This window comes from Balaenoptera physalus (genome assembly GCF_965194825.1).
Source record: "Balaenoptera physalus genome assembly, contig: SUPER_6_unloc_3, whole genome shotgun sequence".
Lineage (NCBI taxonomy): Eukaryota > Metazoa > Chordata > Mammalia > Artiodactyla > Balaenopteridae > Balaenoptera > Balaenoptera physalus.
Window position 1 is genome coordinate 497,825 of NW_028126535.1, and position 21,019 is coordinate 518,843.

The 21,019-nt window shown below is 44.4% G+C and overlaps 1 pseudogene across 1 annotated transcript in view; it reads right to left on the reverse strand.

The window, feature by feature from the left end:
* LOC309663529 (cyclin-Y-like protein 1 pseudogene) overlaps window positions 1-21,019 on the reverse strand; it is a 295,819-nt pseudogene that overhangs the window by 239,323 nt on the left and 35,477 nt on the right. The window lies entirely within an intron of this gene.

The window sequence follows — 21,019 nt, forward strand, 5'->3', positions numbered from 1 at the left end:
AAAGAAACCCTCTGTATGTAACTTCATGTTACACTCCTTCCTGAAAGTCTCACTGGGAGCATTGGGCTATAAAATTACGATAATCTCTTACTGTGGTCGATTTTGCAGTAATTAAAAAAGTGACTCTAGTTATATTTTTTTTCTGAAAATATTCACAATATACAAATTCCAACAACTTTGAAAATTACATGGTTTTTGTAACCTTGGGAGATTAGAATTATTTTAAAACTCGCACATGAATTAAAATTTTTAAAATATATTTATATCTTAAAAATTTAAAGTTGGCTAATTCGAATGACATGCCCTTATAACTGCGCTGTGATTTCAAAATTCCTTTGTGGCGTCTATTTTAATATTCCTGCTGGCTTGGGTAGCTCCGCTGCTTAGTCTGGTGACATGACTTATACAAACAGCCCCGGGAGTGTTCCCGTGACCGTGTCCTGTGTGTGCGTGTGCGCGCGTGTGAGATACACGGGCCCGATCCTCCCACGGCAGCGTGAACTCTGGCGAACCACCCCCTACTTCCTGCTCACCTCTAATGCCCTTGTCACTAGCCTGACTGCAGCTTTGGTGTCGGCTCTCAGAGGCCCCTCTGGGTGCTGGCAACTGTCTGACACTCCACGGTTGCAACCTGGCCGGAGCCCATCCAGACATCCCGGGCTCCTCTGCCTCTCCTACTTCGAGTTACTCAACCATTCAGTCTAGAAGCCACGGTTGGGGTCAGACAAGCCTGTTGGAGTGGTTATGTCATAATTTCAAAAAGGAGCAGCGACAGGCAGCCAAGTGCAGTCGTGACCGGGTTCCTTTACGCATGACCCGCGCAGCACAGAGGACGCAGAGAGCAGCGCCGAGGCTCTTTGTCACACGGAAATTCAATTCAACACAACACCATTTCTTCATCTTTTCAACTGTTCCTTTATAGAGCATATTTATTGAACGTCTACTGCATGGAAGGAGTCTGAAAGATAGTTATATAGCAGAATCTATCTTATATCTTATTAGAGTGGTCAGAACTTCCAGAGCGTGCTTTAAAGATCATTGGCGTTGTTTGCAGTTATTAATGAGATTTCCTCTGAATATGATTTCTACAGTTGGTTTTAGATGGCTTTCTATCAAAAATGGGTGTAAGGTTTAATTTTATTTGGAATCCTTTAAGATGATCGAGCAAATCTTCTCACTTGCCAGGATGCTGTCTTATAGCACAGCACTTGGTTTCCTAGCGCTGAGCCTCTTGTTAGAGAAGAGGGTTCACTATTCTGGATTCTCCACGAATGATCCACTGCGGGTTTGCCCATGGAGTCCTTCGGTGACGCATCTCTGAGAGTCTTGGTCAGAGCTGTTCTGGCATCACCACAGTGCAGGGTTGGTGCTCAGTCCTGTAACGGGCTCTGGAACATTTATGCAGGTTCCCAGGGGCTAAGGCTGGAAATCTTGAAAGAACTCATTATCTCAGAACTCATTCTGACTCCAGAAGCATTACTGGAGATTGTTCATTATTTAAAATTTTTCTATATTGGATATTTATATACTCTTTAAAAATGTTACATGAATTTTGGCCGATTGTATTTTTCATAAATGTTTCCATTTGATCAATATTTTCAAAGTTATTAGTATTCAGCCACATCTAGTGTATGTTAGCTACTCCCAAACCCACCCAGACATCAGCATCAGCTGAAGAGACCATCCTAAATGCATCCCCAGGCATTTGAGTCAGAACTCAGAGGGAAAGCTCCTCTCTCAGCCAGGGGGCTGGGAGGTTCTCCCCCTGACCCAGTGGTGATGTGCTCAGGCCAAAACCCCAGAGCATTTGCTAATCATTATTCTGATTATTCATGTTCTTCCCTGTGAATTACCAGATCATACCCTTTGCTTTTTTTCCATTATGTCTTCTTATTGATTTGCTGAGCATCTTTATATATTTTAGATATTAATCTTCTCTGTATTTATGACTTTTTAGTAAATTTTCTGCATTTACCAGTATTAGCAAAAGTAATCTGTGCTCAATATTTACATGATCAGTAACAAAATGCTTTCAAGTTGTCTTCAAAACACAGTGTAGGGTTCAGTCTTCCAGCCTGAGTGTCAGAGTTAGCACAGCCCGTTGCTCTGGTTTTCTCTGCTGTAAAGAGATGCCTCACAAAACCATTTGGGTAATTTTCAGTGGACAGCTGTATTGTTTGCAGCTGCACATTTAAAAACAGTTTGAACTCATGAATTTTATTGAACTGAGTCCCACTAACAATGGGCCTTAAAAAGCTTGTATTTATTTATTTTTAATGCCTCATAAGAAAAGTACCAGTAATAAAGCAGGCGATGAAGATTCAAGAATTATCTGTCCCCATCATGTGTCCTTCTCTTGCCTTTTGGAATTCCATGTCCTCTTTGTTTTTTACCAGCAAAACCGGTGGCAGCAAAATGTTGGGATTTGGGATGTGTAACTGGGCGCCGGTTCTGGATGTTTGACCTTCATTATTGTTGTTGTGACACACATCATTTTCTCTTGACCTAGTTATTAGGAAAAAAGTATGCAAATAACCCCGGCCACCATTGCCAGGCGACACTAGGCTCAGTGCTGCGGGTCAGCTGAGACTCTCGGGAATAATGGACCAAACTTACAAACAGCGGAGCCTCGAGCAGGTGGGTGTCGTGCGGCGTCAGGGCCAGTGCCCGAGGCAGGCCCCAGGCGTCACCTACCTTCTCCCCACGAACGCCCTGCTCCCGCCACAGAGACTCCCGTCCAGGCGTTTTCTAAGCCTTCACATGAAGTGTTCAATGTAACAAGATTTTTTCAGTCAAGAATTCAAAACTCAGAATAAAATCTCTGTTGTTTTAGTTAATAACCCAAACACAATCATAGTACTTACACACTCTATGCTTACCAAGACAATGCAACAGTATTTGCTTTATTTCATAATCTTTAATAATCTATTTCTGAGCATGATATAAACTCTTTATACCAGAGGTCAGTAAGGTATAATTAATACAAGTGGGTGGATTTCAAGACCTGAGGGTCACAAGAAAAACCCCGCGTGGAGTGAGCGCCCTGTGTTTGCTGCTGCTTCTCTGAATTGTCCCACTTCCCACGGGCTACAGCTTCCTGGTCAGAGTCAGAAGGTTCCTGGTCTGACAGAGTGGTGACAAGCATCGGGGACAGGACAACTACCTGCCAGGACCGTTCACTTCTCCTTATCTTGGGCCTGGAAGCCAAAAAAATTTGGTTCTTTATCCTAGCAAGACCAGGAACAGGATGTCTTCTGACAGGTACAATGTCTGCCTTTCACAAGGAGCGGGAACACGAGGGTGAGGGGACGACTCCGTCCAAGCAGAGCTGTTTAGACATTAGAATTCGCTTTCGCACATTTCCAAGTCCTCACAACACAATCTGGGGTGTTTAGAGACAGTTTCAATGGTATTGTACTGCAAGTCTTCGGGTCTTGCTTAAAATCTAAAATGTTTTTGCGACTCTTTCCTCAGGAGGCCACTTTTCCTCCTGAGCTACAGTTTCTTACCTACAAAATTAGAATTTTGTTCAGACAATGTTAAAATTCTGTTCCGTCTTTAATGTTTTATTAAAGTCCTTTGCTCCAGGTCATACAAACAAAAATTGGTTCAAGGAAACAAAAAATCTGCATCAATCACACCTGTGCTTTTCCTACATCTAAACACTTCCTCGAAAACTTCATTGATAATTGCATTAAATGCTGTGTCTGGGTGAAGTGGTTTCAACCAACAAAAAACCACGGTTGAACAGACACTGTTCTCAAACCCACATGGTTTTGTGATCGTTCACGGGGACATGCCCACCACAGGGCACTAATCTCCACCCAACACTCACCAGTGTAAATTAATTAAGTTTATTTGAAGAATGTCTGAGTTAATTTTACTATGATTAGATCTATAAAATAACTATATTTTTGTGTGGAATAACAAAATTCAAAATGGATTGATTTTCAAACTAGCTCACATGCACACGCACTCACTCAGAGAAGTGCACACTCCCCGTGACAGCGCAGGCGGGGAGCAGACCCGCCGTGTCCCTCAGACACACGGATGGAGACGTTCATCACTGCGGGCCTGAGGGGAGGGTCGAGCTGCTCGCACGACGGCCTGAGGCTCCTGCAGAAACTGCCTGGCGGGCAGGAAGCTGCCAGGTCACACTCCCTGCAACCCAAGATGACAGTGTTGGCGGCCGGGCGGTGGGAACGCTATGCGGGGGGCAGTTTGAAGGGCTGTCCCTGGTGCTGGGAGACGACCCCCGACAAACCTCATGCAGCGTCTCCATCTCAGAGCCTCTGTCCCGGGAAAGCTGCTCACCCACCGGAAGCATCTTTTCTCCAGGAGACTGTAGACACAGACTCTAGAAGTTCACAAAGCTTGGCAAATTCACTCCTCTGCTCAGTCTTTGTAGGGACCCACACGGGCTGATCACAGGCACGCACATATATTAGCATCTGGACCCTGGTGAGTGTTAACAGGACTATAAGATACAGAGAAATTATATAATATACAATATATATGATACAAAAAGTTATTTTATGTATTGTGTATTTAATATACTATATTAAATATAAAACACATAAAATATAATATGATATATTGTTTCTAAGAATTAAAAAGGAAACATAATATACATGATAATAGTGCATCTAGTTGTGTATTACAGTATATCATATATTTTCTTTTGCACCACCTCAGTCCGTGTGGATCCACGGTTGGGGGGTGACGGCCTCACCCTCGGTTTTCCCGATCTTGCAAAAGCAGAAGGTCACACCCGAGGTCAGGCTGGGGCCCTTGATCAAACGCGGACTGATGGCAGCTCTGTTTTAGCTCCAGCAAAACTGGTCCATGGGGATGGAACCCCCTCTAAGTGAGTGTGGCCTCTTCTCTGAGCCTTAGTGCATTGACCAGCCAAGAGGAGGTGGCCTGGAGGGAGGGAGAGGCCGACCTGAGCCCACCCGACCCCGCTAGGGTCCTCCAGGAATTGGCGGGTGTCCCCGGAGAGTGCCCACCTCAGCCCTCACCTCAGCGGGGATGGGGAGATGGATGTATGAACGAATAACACAGAGAAGAAGGAAAACAGAAGTGAGGATGTGTAAGGTGCTGGGAAAGGCCGTGAAGAATGAGCTCTGTGCTTGCAGGACAGGTCAGGCCTGGCTCAGTCTGCATTTCCTGTTCTCACCTTCACACCCACCCTCTTCCTTGGGTGACTTTTCACCAAACAGATGCTTACTAAACACCCACTTTGTGCACTAAGAATTCAGAGTGCAGCAAAAATGACATTCACCATCTTTTTCTCTAACAGAAGCAGTAAGCACAGATGTAACCAAGGTCACGACTGACCGTTGGACTTAAAATCGTCTTGGACTTAGAGAACCACTCGAGAGCGTGTTACTGGGCAAGCTGGTCGAGAAAGTCCCTTTTGATGAGGCAACACCTGACTTAGGACTGCAGGCTGGGCAGCCAAGGACAAGGACATCCTGGCAGAAGAAATAAGAAAGCCTCAAAGGGGCGAAGACTTCCGAGACAGGAGCAGAGGGAGGCCGCGTGGTCGGGGTGCACAGGGAGCCAAGGTGAGAGCCGGACCCACAGCGGCGCACACAGGGCTTACGGGCCGAGCGAGAAAGGGAAGTCCTGGTTTCCTTCCGTGTGTAATGGGCACCATGTGGAAGACTTGGAGCCATGCAGTGATGTAATCTAAATTCTGTTTTTGGGTGGTTACTCCAGTCTTGGGTGGAGAGCGGAGTACGGACTGGCAAAGGGACACCCCAGAGCTCCTGCAGGGGTTCCTGCAAGTTTGATGCTGACTTGATCCTGGGAGGTGGCGGAGAGAGGAAGTGGGTGGATCCGAAATCCGTTCCAGAGAGGGAGCTATCAGGACATTAGGAAGCTCTGGATGTGCTGTGTGAGGAAAGAGAGGCGTCAAGGAGGAGTGGTGCACTTTTAGTTTGAGAAATTTGGAGCGTGGCAGGGTAACAAAATGAGATAGGGAATTTCTGGAAGGAAAGTTTGGGATAACGGGAACCAAGAACTCGAACCTGGGGACTTCCGTGGTGGCGCAGTGGTTAAGAATCCGCCTGCCAATGCAGAGACACGGGTTTGAGCCCTGGTCTGGGAAGATCCCACATGCCGTGGAGCAACTAAGCCCGTGCGCCACAGCTACGGAGCCTGCGCTCTAGAGCCTGTGAGACACAACTACTGAGCCCACGTGCCACAGCTACTGAAGCCCACGTGCCTAGAGCCCGTGCTCTGCAACAAGAGAAGCCACCGCAATGAGAAGCCCGCGTACCACAACGAAGACCCAACGCTGCCAAAAATAAATAAATAAGTAAATAAATTTTTTTAATTAAAAAAAAAAAAAGAACTGGAACCTAGACACACGAGGGTGCAGAGCGTTTAGTCCCTTGGGGACCATGGTGGAGGGATTGTTGGCTGTACTCTGAGATCTGGTGCTGGTGGACAGAGAAAGAGGCAGGACGGCACTGACACCCCAGCTGCCCTCTGGTCCTCTCCTCCCTGGATGAGCTGCTGGGGGTGAGCAGACAGGTTCACGTGAGTCTACCTGTGGGACTTCAAGGTGTAACCCTGTTACTGGACACAATTACCACGGCCTCTGACAACACGATTAGTCTCTGTCAGCACTAATCGACAGTCAGCATCTAGCTGGTAAATAACAAAATTTAATTAATACTCTAGAGGGCTGGGAAAACTCGATTTCCACAGTTCTCTGTCCTTTTGTGCGAACACAATTCTATTTCCTGTGCTATTTAGGATTTCTGATAACATGTAAAGTCACCAAATGAAATTTAAAAATAAACAAAGTGAATTGTGAAAGTCTTGTGGTGGGATTTTTTGTCTAAATCCTAGAACTCACCTTTCTCTCCCGGGTCAACTGGAAAACCCTAAGTACAGGTGACTCTGCCGTAGCGGATGGAAATGTGAGCTTTACGGCTGGGAGGACCTCAGGGCCTCCTGCATCTCTCTGAGAACTCAGGACCTCCTCCATCCTGGCGCCTGTGCCCACCTGCAAGTGAGGGTGCTGAGGGAATTGGGTGCCTCAGACGGCTCACCTGCTGCTGGTCCAGGGGCGGGAGGCGTCCCAGCCTCCAGAACGCCCCGTCCTCTTCCTTCTGGAAGGCTGAGGCTGCTTCCCCTGATGAAAGCGTGAGGGAGTAACAGGCACAAGTACCATCTGATAAATGTCCCTTCCTGGGAAGAGGAAACAAACACAGAATTTAGTCTCTAGCGATCAGGCAGGGCTCCTGTTGTTTACGAGCTCGGGTTACTCCCCAGCCCCCCTGAGATCTGTAGGGGGAGGACACCCTTGGCTGAGAAACCTGCTGGAAGTCCGCACAGCCCCCTTGTCCTTTCAGTCGACACCAAAAGCCCCCAGGCCCCGTGACAACGATGCAACTATTCGCTGTGACACCAGCGTCACACCCACGACGGTCAGGTGTGGACACTGGCCACCCGCTGGCCTGGCCACGTAGAGGAGGGGGACCGTCATCACAAGCATCCTAGGAGGCTGAGGGATTTCGCTCTGAAATGAGGCCCGGTCCTGGAACACGGACCAGTGAGGTCTCGCGTTTGCTCCTGGCCCCACGAGAGCGCTGGGAGGGGACGGAGGGCGGCACGTGGCCTCTGAGCACCCAGGCTCCTGCAGGGCAGATCCTCGTCAAAGCCACTTCCCCGGGAGCCTCCATTTCCTGGCAGAGGTGGCAATGGAAGCAGGCGTGGGTCCAGAGGAGGCGCGTGTCCAAGCAGCGGGGCAGAGTCTTCCGGCCTCAGTCTCCTCCATGTAAACGACCGCGCTATCTGCACCATGTTCATGATGACATTGTCACCAACATCACACAGTGCAGGGCTCAAGAAGCTCTCCAACATCAACAGAGGTCCATCCACCTCACTACAAATAACTCGATTTCATTTCTTTTCATGGCTGAGTAATATTCCATTGTATATATGTGCCACATCTTCTTTATCCATTCATCTGTCGATGGACACTTAGGTTGCTTCCATGTCCTGGCTATTGTAAATAGTGCTGCAGTGAACATTCTGGTACATGTCTCTTTCTGAATTATGGTTTTCTCAGGGTATATGCCCAGTAGTGGGATTGCTGGGTCATATGGTAGTTTTATTTTTAGTTTTTTAAGGAACTTCCATACTGTTCTCCATAGTGGCTGCATCAATTTACATTCCCACCAACAGTGTAGGAGGGTTTGCTTTTCTCCACATCCTCTCCAGCAAGGAAATACAGATTTTATTTTCATTTTACCCTCAGATATACATGGGCCCCCAGACCCCTAGCAGCTCAGTCGTGCAGCTCTGGTGAGGGATGCGAAAGGCCAGGCCTGAGTTGGGCTCGGTTGCTGATGAGATGCTTGGGTCCCACTTCTTCTCCGGAAGCCAGTGCCTCTTCCTGCACTGCTGGGAGGACTGACGATCTTTAAGGACCAAACCTTTGCTGTGTCCCTTACAACATGCAAATCAAAATAAACCAAAACTGGAAGCACATTCCTGATAACCGGCAGGGTTGTGTAGCTATTTTGCTAGCAGCCATTCAGTGACAAGATGGGCATGTAAGTAGGGTTGACGATTTATTGTGAGATTCATTCTTGTGAAAAGAGGCAAATTAACTTTGTGAGATTCATAGAGAGGCCAAGCAAATTGAGTTTTTGTTTGAAACTAATACTACTCTTCGTTTTGAAGTGATGAAGTGTTTTTTTACAATCTTGCTTTACTTTGATAGCAACTAAAAGACGTCCAACTTTTAAAAATTTATAACATCTTTTCATGGTGTGGGATTAGCTCCTCCTGCATTTGGATTGTTTATGCTGTGGAAATGGAAATTTTTGCACATGGAAGGATTTGAGAAAACCCCATAAATACACGATAGGGTTTATTTATGTTGGTGCCTGGGGATGCACAATGATGTGTTTACATTAAGTTTATAGTCATTTACAATAAAACACAACAATTGTTTCAATGGATCTGTGGGCGGTGGCAACGTAAGGGAAATAGATTGTGTCCTATGTGCCTGTAGCCTTAGAACCAGGGACCCCCGGGGAGCTTGCTGGCTCTCCAGGTGGCACCTGCTCTGCTGGTTCTCTGGCAGTGACGCTCTGGGCGTCTGGGGATCCCAGCCCGCCATTGCCCGCTGCTCTGCACTTCATGTGGCCGCTCTCATCACCCTGTGCTTGTCCAGCTTGACGAGCAGACGATGTGAAAGCTGGACCATCTTCTTCTCTCTCCCCAGACACTTCCAAACGGTCCAACAAACACAATTTTTAGGAGACTGTATTACCCCACAGGTGTTGCTCTACTAACCTGGAAAAAACAGTCCTGCAGGATGTAAACATCAAGGTACTTTTGGTTACTGGTGACAGAATAATTAAGCGGCCTTATTTTATTTGCTGGAAAGGAAAGAGTCTATTCAGGGACTGTCATCTCGCTCTGCTCTGGCCCAGTTCTCTTCTAACAAAAACCTTTTTCTCTGTTACCACCTCCATGTTTGTGTCACCAAACTAAGAGAGAGAGAGAGGTTCCCTTTTGATGCGTGTGCATCCCCCGAGGGGCACAGGTACCCTGGTCATTTCCACGTCAAAGGGATGGAGGCTCCCTTGGGTCCACATGGCAGAACCCGCGGCCTGGGGGGCTCAGCGGGTCAAGTAGTCTCCACAGATCTCCATGGATGGGCTGGAGCAGGGGGAGGGGGCCCCGCCCCTGGCAGAGACAAAGCAGGCACGGGTCTCATTTGCTCCTGGGCTGAGAGCCTCTGCACGGCACTCACTGCACAGGGACGCGGGCGGAAGGCGTTCGGCGTGGTCCCCACTACAGCCGGCAGGAGGGCACTGTCTCTCCCAGTTTACAAAGGTGGGAGAGGCACATGGAGCTAAGATAACTGGCTCTCGCTGCACACCGAGGAGGTGGACGGGCCAGGGGTTGGTCCAGGGTCCGGGCTCTTAACCGTAACGTCTGAATTTGGGGTAGCAATACAATTTCCACTCAAGTTAGGAAAACTTGAGACTAAAATAGGGCCCAAGTAATAATTACACTGGAACCACAGGTAAATCCAGCCAAACTGGGTCCCACCTTCAGTCTCAACAGTATTTCCGTGAACGCATAGAAGACCTTCAACCCAGGCGTCTGCTTGGTCACCAGAGCACTGGCCATTGAGGCCCCGTTTGTCACTTAGGGAGGCCTGGATCCCAAAGAGCTGGGCACCCAGGAATGTCCACACCCAGATGTCTAGAAAACCTCCGGGTGGCCTGTCTAGTGCCACATCACTAACTTTTAGAAAAGATAATCCAGTACAATATTCATTTTTCTGAGTCAGGAGGGAAAACAAATAAAGCTACTCATGTCTGTTTGCTTGTTTGTTTTCCCCTTGTAAACACGAATGCTTAAATCTCTGATGGTGATCAAGGTTTTTAAGATAAATGAGCAATTCATTTTGTAAGCTGACTAGAGCTATTTATTTTAAAATGAGCTCCTGTTTTCTTTTTCACCAGGTTTTTGGAATTTCACAGTTGAATGATTATACTTTCCTGAACCATTTATATCCTCCTCCTCTTCACAGGTTAGTGACCCCTCTGAATGTCAGCCCTGCTGAAATCACATTAGCGGCCTGATTATCACCTTTTTCAGATCATTAATAACTCGATTAAGACTATTTGGAGGCCCTAAACCCGACTCCTAGGGCACTTCTGGGCAAACGTCCTCCAACTCAGAACATCTCCATTTATCAACTCTACGAATTTGGTCTTCCAGTGAATTCTCCCTTCCAAGGAGTGGGCAGCATTACGGTCAGATGCACAGACACACATGATGTTTTCCCGTCGGCACCCTTCTCTGAAATTCTCTATCTCCCTGAGCGTGGTAACTTTACATGATTTAATCCTTTATTTTTCTTTTTAATTTGTAGGTAGGAAGAAAGTTTGCTAGAGGCATGGTATACATCTCAGCACCCTCAGCTCCTTCTGCTTTCCTGCAGTCAGGGAAGGAGTGCCTTTTCTCCGGGACAGTCACCTGCTCAGAGGCCATCTCAGGGACACAGTGGGGAGGGGGGGACACAGTGGGGAGGGGGGCCACAGGCTTCTCCGTCTCTGACTCCCTGCACACACTGGCAGCGCCTCCACTCAGCTGTCAGCACAGCACCTCTGATAAAAATCTGGTGTTTGGCTGGAGTTCAGGGTGTCTCCCCAAAGGACCAGCCCATCAATGGGGCTTCATGCCTGCATCCCAGCATCCTTTAAGGACAATATGTTACCAAAATCAAACAAAAACAAAACTCTTCCCTGTGTGAAAATTATGACCTCAGGAAGTAGAGGGAAGTGTAAAACACAAACATCTAAAGTTAAAGCTTTATAATCCATACAAATATTTTGAATTTGGTCATTTTGGTTGTGTACTGTTGCCACTCCACTTATCGGGTATTTATTGATATTATTTAGCAACGTAATATGGTGCTAAATAGTGTTGGCTCAGCAATACCAGAAATAAAATTACACACGTTAATGAGTAACAAGAAGTATGAAAAATAGCTTTTAAAGCACTTTTGGTAAAAACTGAGAGCCACTGCCGGTTTCTGTCCTGCTCTGTTGCTCTGTTGTCGTGTTTCCCAAATGGTACCTGAGGGCAGAGCCAGGGCTCACACCCCTCGGCTCCGACCCAGCACCGTCCCTGCTCTGTGCGCATCAGGGCTCTGGGGTCTCTCTTCCTTCTGTTCCCTGACTCCACTCTCCTCCTCTTCCTTCCTGCCCATCAACATCCCAGACTGTGCAAGACGCATCCCTTCTGTTTGTGTCACATAAACTGTGTGCTCGAGGTCTGTGGTGTATACTTAATAAGGCGATTGCTTCATCAGGGCCATCCTCACCCGGAGCTGGTCCACAGGACATCCTACAGCCAAAGCAGTTTGGGGCCGCTACCACCTTTGCACTAAGGCATCTGCCATTCTACCCACCACTGCTTTGTGCGTGGTTGGTTTTTACTTGTTTTTGTTTCACTATCAGTGGCAATATCAACACAGTAGAAAAAACATATCCAAGTATTATTTTGAAAATAGTTTGGCTTCAGGAATCCCTTAAAAGTGTTTCAGGGACCTCAGGACCCTCGGATGTAGCCCTGCAATTTGGGAACCACTGTATTCAATGTTATGTTAAAGAAGTATCATAGGGCTTCCCTGGTGGCGCAGTGGTTGAGAATCTGCCTGCCAATGCAGGGGACACGGGTTCGAGCCCTGGTCTGGGAAGATCCCACATGCCGCAGAGCAACAAGGCCCGTGAGCCACAACTACTGAGCCTGCGCGTCTGGAGCCAGTGCTCCGCAACAAGAGAGGCCGTGATAGTGAGAGGCCCGCGCACCGTGATGAAGAGTGGCCCCCACTTGCCACAACTGGAGAAAGCCCTCGCACAGAAACGAAGACCCAACACAGCCATAAATAAATAAATAAATAAATAAAATTAAAAAAAAAAAAAAAAAAAAAGAAGTATCATATTTTTAATGTGTTGGTACATTCTTTTGCAAATATTTAATTTTTTGCATCATTATTACTAAATAAAAGTGATTTGTAGTCATTTTGTTTCATTCTTTGTTTCTGGAATCAATGTTTTACTCTCAATAAAGATAATCTGGAAGTTTCCCTTTTTTTCCTGTGCTCCAAAATAATTTAGGTAGCATTGGGATAATCAGATTTATAAAGTTTAATGGAATTTGCCTGTTAGACTACCTGGGTATTTTGCTTTCTATAGGAGGATTCTTTATTAACTCAATTTCTTCTAAGGCTATTGGTTTCAAGTTTATGACTCTACCATGGTCAAATTTGTAAATCTATAAAATGAAGTTTTTAATTCCTTCTGGTGTTTACATTTTATATGCATAAAGTTGCACAAAGTGTTACCTTGCACTTTAAAATTTTCTTCTGATCTGTGGTTATTTTTCTCTTGTCATTTCTAATTTAATCCATTTGTTTTTCTCCTATTGTCTTGATTAAGTTAGCTTATAATTTTTGCCTATTTTGTTGATTTTTTCACAAAGATGTATTTCTGATTTATTCTGCTCTTTGTGTTGTAATTCATTAATTTCTTCCTTGATCTTTACTTTTTCCTGACTTGTGCTTTCTTTTTTATTTTAGGAGAGAAAATGTAATACAAGGAATTGGTTAAGTTGTATTAGACAAGTAGAAAAGCAGACAGTGAGCTATCAGAGGCAGTAACTGCAGGAAACAGATACACCCCGAGGAGTGGGAAGACAGGGGAAGAAGTCGGGGCTCTTAGAAACGGGGACCCAGACTCCTGAGGGGGCACGCCTGTGGTAGGTGCTGGTATATCCAGGGGCCCATGATGAGCTGGTTCCGGGGATGTGGAAAACCTGGAAATTGGAACCAGTTGCTACGGACACCTGCCTGCTCTATTCCGACCCTTCCTTTTAGTTGTTACGTTTTGAATCTTTTGATTTAGGAATGTCTCTTACATACAAATTAGTGCTGAATTTTGCTCTGTTAGTCAATGTAAAATCTTTCACTAAGTGCACTGAGCACATTTACATTTACTGATCTTGGCATTTTAATCTCAGTTTTGTCATCTGTTTTGTGTTGTATTTATGTGTCCACCAGGCTTTGAGATGGTCTCTCTCTGTTCTCCCCACTTAAGACATGTTGTTTGGTTTACAGAGAAGTTTGTATTTCTGTTGTATAGTTTTGCTTTATCCCAGTACTTTTATTTAACATTGTCCAATCCTCTTTATTTTGAATGTTGGTTCTCCCACTTCCCCCTTCCTAGCATTTAATTTGAAGTAACATCTTTTTACCAGAATTCAGTGTCTCTCAGGCAATTGACAAGTTTTTTTCTAACTTTTCACATTCTCTTTCAATTCTGCCCCCTCCCTTTTTAAAATGTTCTCTATATTATCCTTTATTTTAGAAATATGTATCCACTGCCTATAGAATTTGCTCCCACATTTATTTGCTTTTATTGTTTTAGAAGATGCCTTTCCAGTCTTCTGGCTTCTTTTGTTCTATTAAAAAGTTAACTATCCATCTCAGTTTCTGCTTTTATAAAATGGAATAGGTCTTTTCTTTCCTAGGCTGTTTTTAAGATTTTCTGCTTGTCTTTTTATCTTTCTGTGTTGGAATATTATTTTGATGTGCCTTCTTTTTTTGTTTATTCTTGTATGCTTATTCTGACTGGGGTTTATGGGATTCTTGAATCTGTGGCTTGACGTCTTTCATCAGTTTGGAGGAATTTTCATCTTTTCAATGATTGCTTCTCTCCATCCATCCCTCCTGCCCTTCCAGAACCCAGATTACAAATACAGCAGGGCTTGCACTTTGTTCCACAACCTCTTATGCTTTTTGTTCTTATGTAGTCTCTCCTGCATTCTCTCTGTGCTTTGTTCTGAGTATTACCTCTTTACTGTCTACTTCACTAATTATCACTTCTAGTTAGTTTACTGAGTTACTGATTTCAGCTATTGATTTTTTAATTCTAGAATTTCCAATAGTCTTTTCAAGCTTCCAATTCTCTTCTAAAATTTTTATTTTACAATTTCTAGCACATACTAATCACAGGTATTTTAAGTTTCATTAATTCCTACTGTGATATCTGGACCTCCTTTAGGAGGTATTCTGGCGGAGATCATCCCTCAGGATCCAGGACACCTGCAGCCCTGTTCGTCCAGCCAGTGAAGAAGGATCCTGCTGCTGCCTCTGTGGCTGCTGGACAATGCCAGGCCAGCAGGCAGTCAGCCAACAACCATGGAACCTCATGATGTGGAGTCCTGAGCAGCTGCCTGGCATAACTCAGCCCCTTCATTACGACGTGTTGAATTTATCGAATGTTTGCTGCATACCTGTCTCTGACCCACCTAGGCCATTAACTGGGGTCGACAGCCAATAGGGCCCTTCCCCCATCCCTGAGGAACTCAGAGGAGTGTCCCCTGCAGGCACATGTCAGAGTTACGTGGCAGCTTCAGTCTCTGGAAGGAGCTCACAGAGCAAGCACCCTGGTGTTCTGGGACTCTGTGCTCTGAGTGGGGTAGATGTATCAGGTTATCCATGCGCCTTTATTGTGAGAGGACCTACCTCCCTGTGTCCAGCATGCTCACAGGCTGTGTGCTGCCCCTGGACAGACCCCTAGTGAGGAGTGAGGAGTGCGGTGTGTGGAAGGTTGCCTGGCCTCTCCCGCCCAGGGCAGTGGTGACAGAGCCCAGTGTTTCCCTGAGAGAAATCAGGGGGCAGAAGACCACTGACACTCCACAGAGCAATGGCAACTCTCTCAAGTGCCCCATAAAACATTTTGTTGTTCATTCCTCCTGCTAATGCTTGAAGGTGGTACTGCAACTATGTGCCAAGGGGTCATTTACGACGTCCAGTAGCCCCTGGAGGTCCACACGGCTGGTTGCACTGGTGCCCGGACTCCCCTCGCAGAGTCAGGGACCTGCTTCCTTCCCAGTCACCAATGAGAAGTGATGGTCCACACGGCACCCTCACGGCTGCCTGTCTGACTCAGACCCCAGCCTTCCTGTGTCTGAAGAACACAATTTTTGCATTTGTACAACCTTTTAAAGAAGGTCTTTTTTAGAAGACTCATTTCCCCTTATTTAGATGTGTCTGTAGCCTGTTCCATAATTAAACATTGAAAGCCCCCTCATTTCCATGGACATAAATGTCTTAAGAGGATGCAGCTGTGTCATTCTTGGCATCTTTCAAAGAAAATACACAGATTAGGAAGTGCAGAAAGAGGGGCTCGCTGCTTTCAGCAGTTCCTCAGAGCTGCCCGTCTTCGGCTTTCTTCCCCAGCTCGAATCAGTGATGTTCCAGCCTTCCCAGTGCAAGAGGGGACCTGCCTGTCCCAGAGCCGAGCCTCCCTTGCAGAGTCCTGGCTGGGAGGTCTGACGTTAAGTAGGCATGAGATTGTCCAGGCCCCGAGGGATGAGGAGACATAAATTCCTTGCTTTGACTCGTTAGGAGGTTGGCTTTGGCAATTCTAATCTATTCTTCACGAAGGGAACCCAGATAAGATAAGAGGATATATGGTTCTCCCTCTGTATTTGTGGGTCATTGGTTCCAGTAGTCTCCCTCCCCCCCGTGCCACCCCATACCAAAATCCATGGATGCTCAAGTCCCTTATAGAAAACGGTGCAGTATTTACATATAACCTACGTACAATCCTCCCATCTTCCCCCGCACCCTCCTTTATACTTTAAGTCATGTCTAGATTACTTATAACACCAAATACAAATCCTAAGTAAGTAGTTGTAAATATAATGCAAATGGTTGGTGGTGTGCAGCAAATTCAAGTTTTGCTTTCTGTAACTTTCTGAAATTTTTTTCCCTAAGTATTTTCAGTCCATGGTTGGTTGAATCCACTGATGCAGAACCTGTGGATACGGAGGGCCAACTGTCAATTGATTTAGAGTTGGCACTTCCCTGACAATCTGGACAGATGCTTAGTAAACCTGAGATAATTAATTTAGCATCAAAGTGAGTACTATGAGCATTATTAGATTGGTACATGTTAGGGCATTTGGGAGAACAGAAAATACAGCAGTTGAGCTGGATCCTGGTGCAAGAGCCACTGTGCCTTACCCGTCCAGGTCTCTAGTTGGCACATCTTCCCAATGCTTTCTCATTGTTCATTCCCCCCAGTGGAAAAGGGGGGCACTGTTGGACTTAGGAAGTTGGAGAAATAGGTAATAATGCTTCTCTTAGTGATTTAGTTACAGAGCTCTTACGTGCAACAGAATGAGAGGAAGTAGAATGGTTCTGTGCATAGATTTGGGAGCTAGACTGATTAGGGATTCAACTCCCAGCTCCATCATTCATGGGCTGTTGATCCTGAACAAATTACTTAAGCTCTTAGTACTTCGTTTGTGTACTGCATCTTAGTACTTTCTCATCTGTGAAAGGGGGATAATGATAGTACTTATATTTTAGGGTTGAGAGGATCTAAAAGATGAAATCAGGTTAAGGTAAGTAAAACAAGGAGGAAGCAGCCATTCAGGCATGGAATGGAAAGGGAATTGAAAGACTAGTTTTCAAATTTGTGTCTGCATAAGAATCATTTGGGGTTCCTGTTAGAAATGTAGATTCCCAGGCTTCAGCTCCAGGAATTGAGATTAATTTGGGATCCAAGAATTAGGTCTTTTTGTTCTGTTTTAGTAAACTTTTAGAATTATTTTAGGTTTACAGAAAAGTTGCAAAGATATATCCGTTTTGCCCTAATATTAACATATTATCATAGCACATTTGTTAAACTAAGAAGTCAACATTAACGCACTACTGTTAACTCCAGACTTCATTTGGATTTCACCAGATTTTTCCACTGATGTTCTTTATCTGTTCTAGGATTCCACATTTCATTTCTTACAGGGACTTTCAGCCCATGAGAGGCAGGTGGTCTGGAGACCACATCTTGAGAAACACTAGGACATGTCAAGGGCTGAGGAAGGTCAAATTGCCCCATCCTCACCACCATCCTGGTGGTGGGGCTGTTGGATATAGAAATTTGATTTGAAGAGTTGGGATGGACTCCTCTCCCTTAGATGAGAGGGGTTACCTTAAGAAGTGAGGCATCTATTTCTAATGCCAGATGAAATGAGTTTTGGAGTTTGGAAGGTGGGGTTGCTGCCTAGCCTGAGGAGATACATCTAGGGTTGTGGGCAGATCAGGGGAGTGAGTGCAGCAAATTGGGAACAACTACTTTGTGGGAACACAGGAGGGCTCAAGTAGTTGATTAAAGGGGATTACAAGGGGCCAGTTAGCCCGTGAGCCATAGAAATCCTGTATTTCCTGGAACCTGGTGATAGTGTTTTAGAAATGGCTCATAGTAGTAACCAACATCAAGCACTGCCACATTGGACACGAGCAGAGAGTCAAAGGGTGAAGCTGAGATGACCTTGTTGAGAGAGGGCAGTGGGAGGTGGACAAAACACTGATGCCCTGCGTTTGGAAGAGTCGGTTCCCACAGTGAGGAGATAAAGGGCCACCATCTGGGGAGCTAGAAGTAAAGGTCAGTAGAATTGAGAACGGTAAGATGAAGGAATAGATGTTGTAAGAAAAAGCTAGCAGAGTAATTTGAGGTCTTGAAGTAGAGATCGACATATTCTTGAGGACCTTAGGTTCTGAGGCTGTCACTGACTTTCTCTAATCACATTCAAATTATTTAGCTGCCCTCACAGCAGTTAAGTAATCACCTAACCTGTTCCTTTTTTTTTTTTTTTTTTTTTTAAAGAACATTCACCTCTTTTCATTTGACTCTGGATTTCTCTTAATTTCTATACTACTTCACTTTCCTGGTTCTTTCTGCATGTTAGCGATCCTAAACCATAAACTGGTATTCATAACATTTCTTTCACATGAAGTACATGTTATCTCATCTGCCAAACCCATTTAAAACGGACTAGTGGAAATTGCCTCAGAAGCCAAACAGATTGCACCTGTGTACAAGGGACCAGGTGTCTCTGAAGGGCTCCTAGATCTTTTGTATTCTTGCTGGCACGGTGTCAGGCTGGCCAGGCTGGTGAGTGGCTAACAGTTAAGATTTTAGGTGATCTAATCCTTAACTTGATAGATGCTGGGTGTAATCTACAGATTCTGCATAGAAATTAGCACTTACCCCTGGGAGAGCCCCTACCAGCTGTCAAGTGCTTTACCAAATAGCTCTATACTCAAGAATGCGGCTTCTGGGTGAGGGAACAGTCGTAGTCATTTTACATGTGGTTAGAGAGAAGTCTTGGGTGATGAAAGATTTTAGCTAACCTACACGCTATAGGTAAACATTTCCAAAAACATTGCATAACCTGAATACAGAGTGAATTGTTTTCCAGTAAATACTGGCTTCAGCATTTTTCAAAAATCAAGGAATGGTATATTTTATAGAATGGGAAAACTAAGAAATGAAATTTGACCTGTTGTAAAACTAGGATTTAGTGCTGTTGAATTTCAAGAATGGGCATACAGGGTACATTAGGAGTAAATGTGAAAGAATAGGGTCATGATGGAATCTGATACAGGATGGAAAAAATTTCTCTTAACCAGAAACACTGGGCCCTAAGAAGTTGTCTTAGGGTCAACCACATGAATTTAACATACAAAAATGGCAATCTAATTTGGTTCAAACATACATTTCAAACTTTTGTCTTTTCCTTGTAAAGAATAAAGTTCAGTTCACGGTATGCCAGAGTTAAAATTGCACAGATGTCAGTATTCCAATAGAGAAAAATAATTTTTCTTAAAAAGCGAAAAAATAAAATTTGAGTTCAGGTAGTCAGATATTCTTTTATAGTCTTACTACTTTAGGGAACAAACCCTTCCTCGGTATAAAAATCTGGAAAAAAATGCCATAGTTGCCACCCTATTAATAACTAGTTTCCATGCCCCATATTTGTTGGAGAACCTACTTTGTGATGTTTAAATTTTTACCTTAAGTTGCCTCAATTTCCCATTTATTAAAATGGCTGTATTGCCTCTAGAATTAAAGCTGAAGGGGAAAAGCAATTTTTAGCGATTCCCCTTATTCTACCAACTTGTTCTTGAAGCTACAGTCATGCCCAATGTTCCTACCCCCAATTTTTTCTTTTCAAACATTCGACCACTCGAGATATGTCAGCATTTCTGCTTAGTAACTGGCATATTACTACGCGGTGCAAACTATTGATATAAACAGTGACTTGTGATAGATTTTTTTTTTCCTTCTGTACTAAATCAGATCATTTCTCCTCATCAGCAACTTAACAAGAACAAAGTTAAAGATGTGACCTTAGGAAGGTAACTAAGGTGGAGGAAATACTACGGCAATACTATCAGGACTGATGGAATATTGCTCAAGTGCAGTGGCTAGGGTCTAAAAGAAACTTTAGAGATCTGGTATATTTCCAACTGAATGTTAAGTGAAATAGCATGTTAAAGTCAAATTACGTGGCTTGTTTAAAAGTCACCCTCTTAACAGCAACCACAATTCTACTGCTTCCTGTTCTTCCATTTTCTTTCCTGTTCAATTGCTTGAAACCCTCAAACAACAAGTTCTGATTCTACAGTATTCCTGTAATTCCTTTCTCTGTGGATTTACCTACTTTTATCTTTCAATGTGCATTTCCATCTTGGCACCATAACAAACAATTCAAAAATGCCATCTAATGCATTATGCCACTGAGCACTGTAGCCAGTGATTTTAAGTGGACTAGATTATCTTCAGGTTGAAAAGAGCGTAAGCTGAAGAAATAAATGTCTACATCTTAACTAAAGGCAGGGGTCAAAACAACTTATGAATGGTTAGTTGGAAAATGCTTTAAGGCCCGACTATCAGAGCTGACTGAAAACATTTGAGTTAGGCAGAGTTGTAAAGTTATGTGAACAGTGAGAAGTGTTACAAACACAGTAGCCATATATTTTAATTAAAACAGAGTTTATTAGCTTTTCTTTTAATATAAACATGAGGAAGAAAAACCACATAAGTTGTAGCATTCTTTTCAAAATAAAACTGCAATCAGTACTTGAATTTCCAAGCTCCAAACTCCATAAACAATATTTTTTGAGGTGGTAGATTGTAGTATTTTATATACCATAATTTATCATTTATGTCTCTGTCCCTTAAAAATGATGGAACCTGCAGCACTCAGTATAATGTGAAGCCTTGCTATAAAGAGAGAAAGTACTTCTGGCCCAGAAATGCTTTGTTTACAGGCAAAATTCCTAGGATTACATTTGAGAAGGTAGGAGGAGAAAGATTTCACATAGCTGAGAACACTTTTTTTTTTTTTTTTTTAATATTTCAAGTTTAGGTGACATCGTTACCAATCTCCAAAAAGACTGATTACTGGACCTCCCTGCCTTTTAAAGCCTGAGGTAAGGGTTCCTAAGGTTTATATGTTTCCTCTTACATAGAACTTGAAGTGAGACACCTACAGCCAGGTTAACACACAGGATAGAAAAGCTGTTTCGTATCACTTACTCTCCTGTCACTACTACTAGGGTCCAGTTCTTTTCAATTTATTACATGTGAACTAACACTGTTGTTCATAA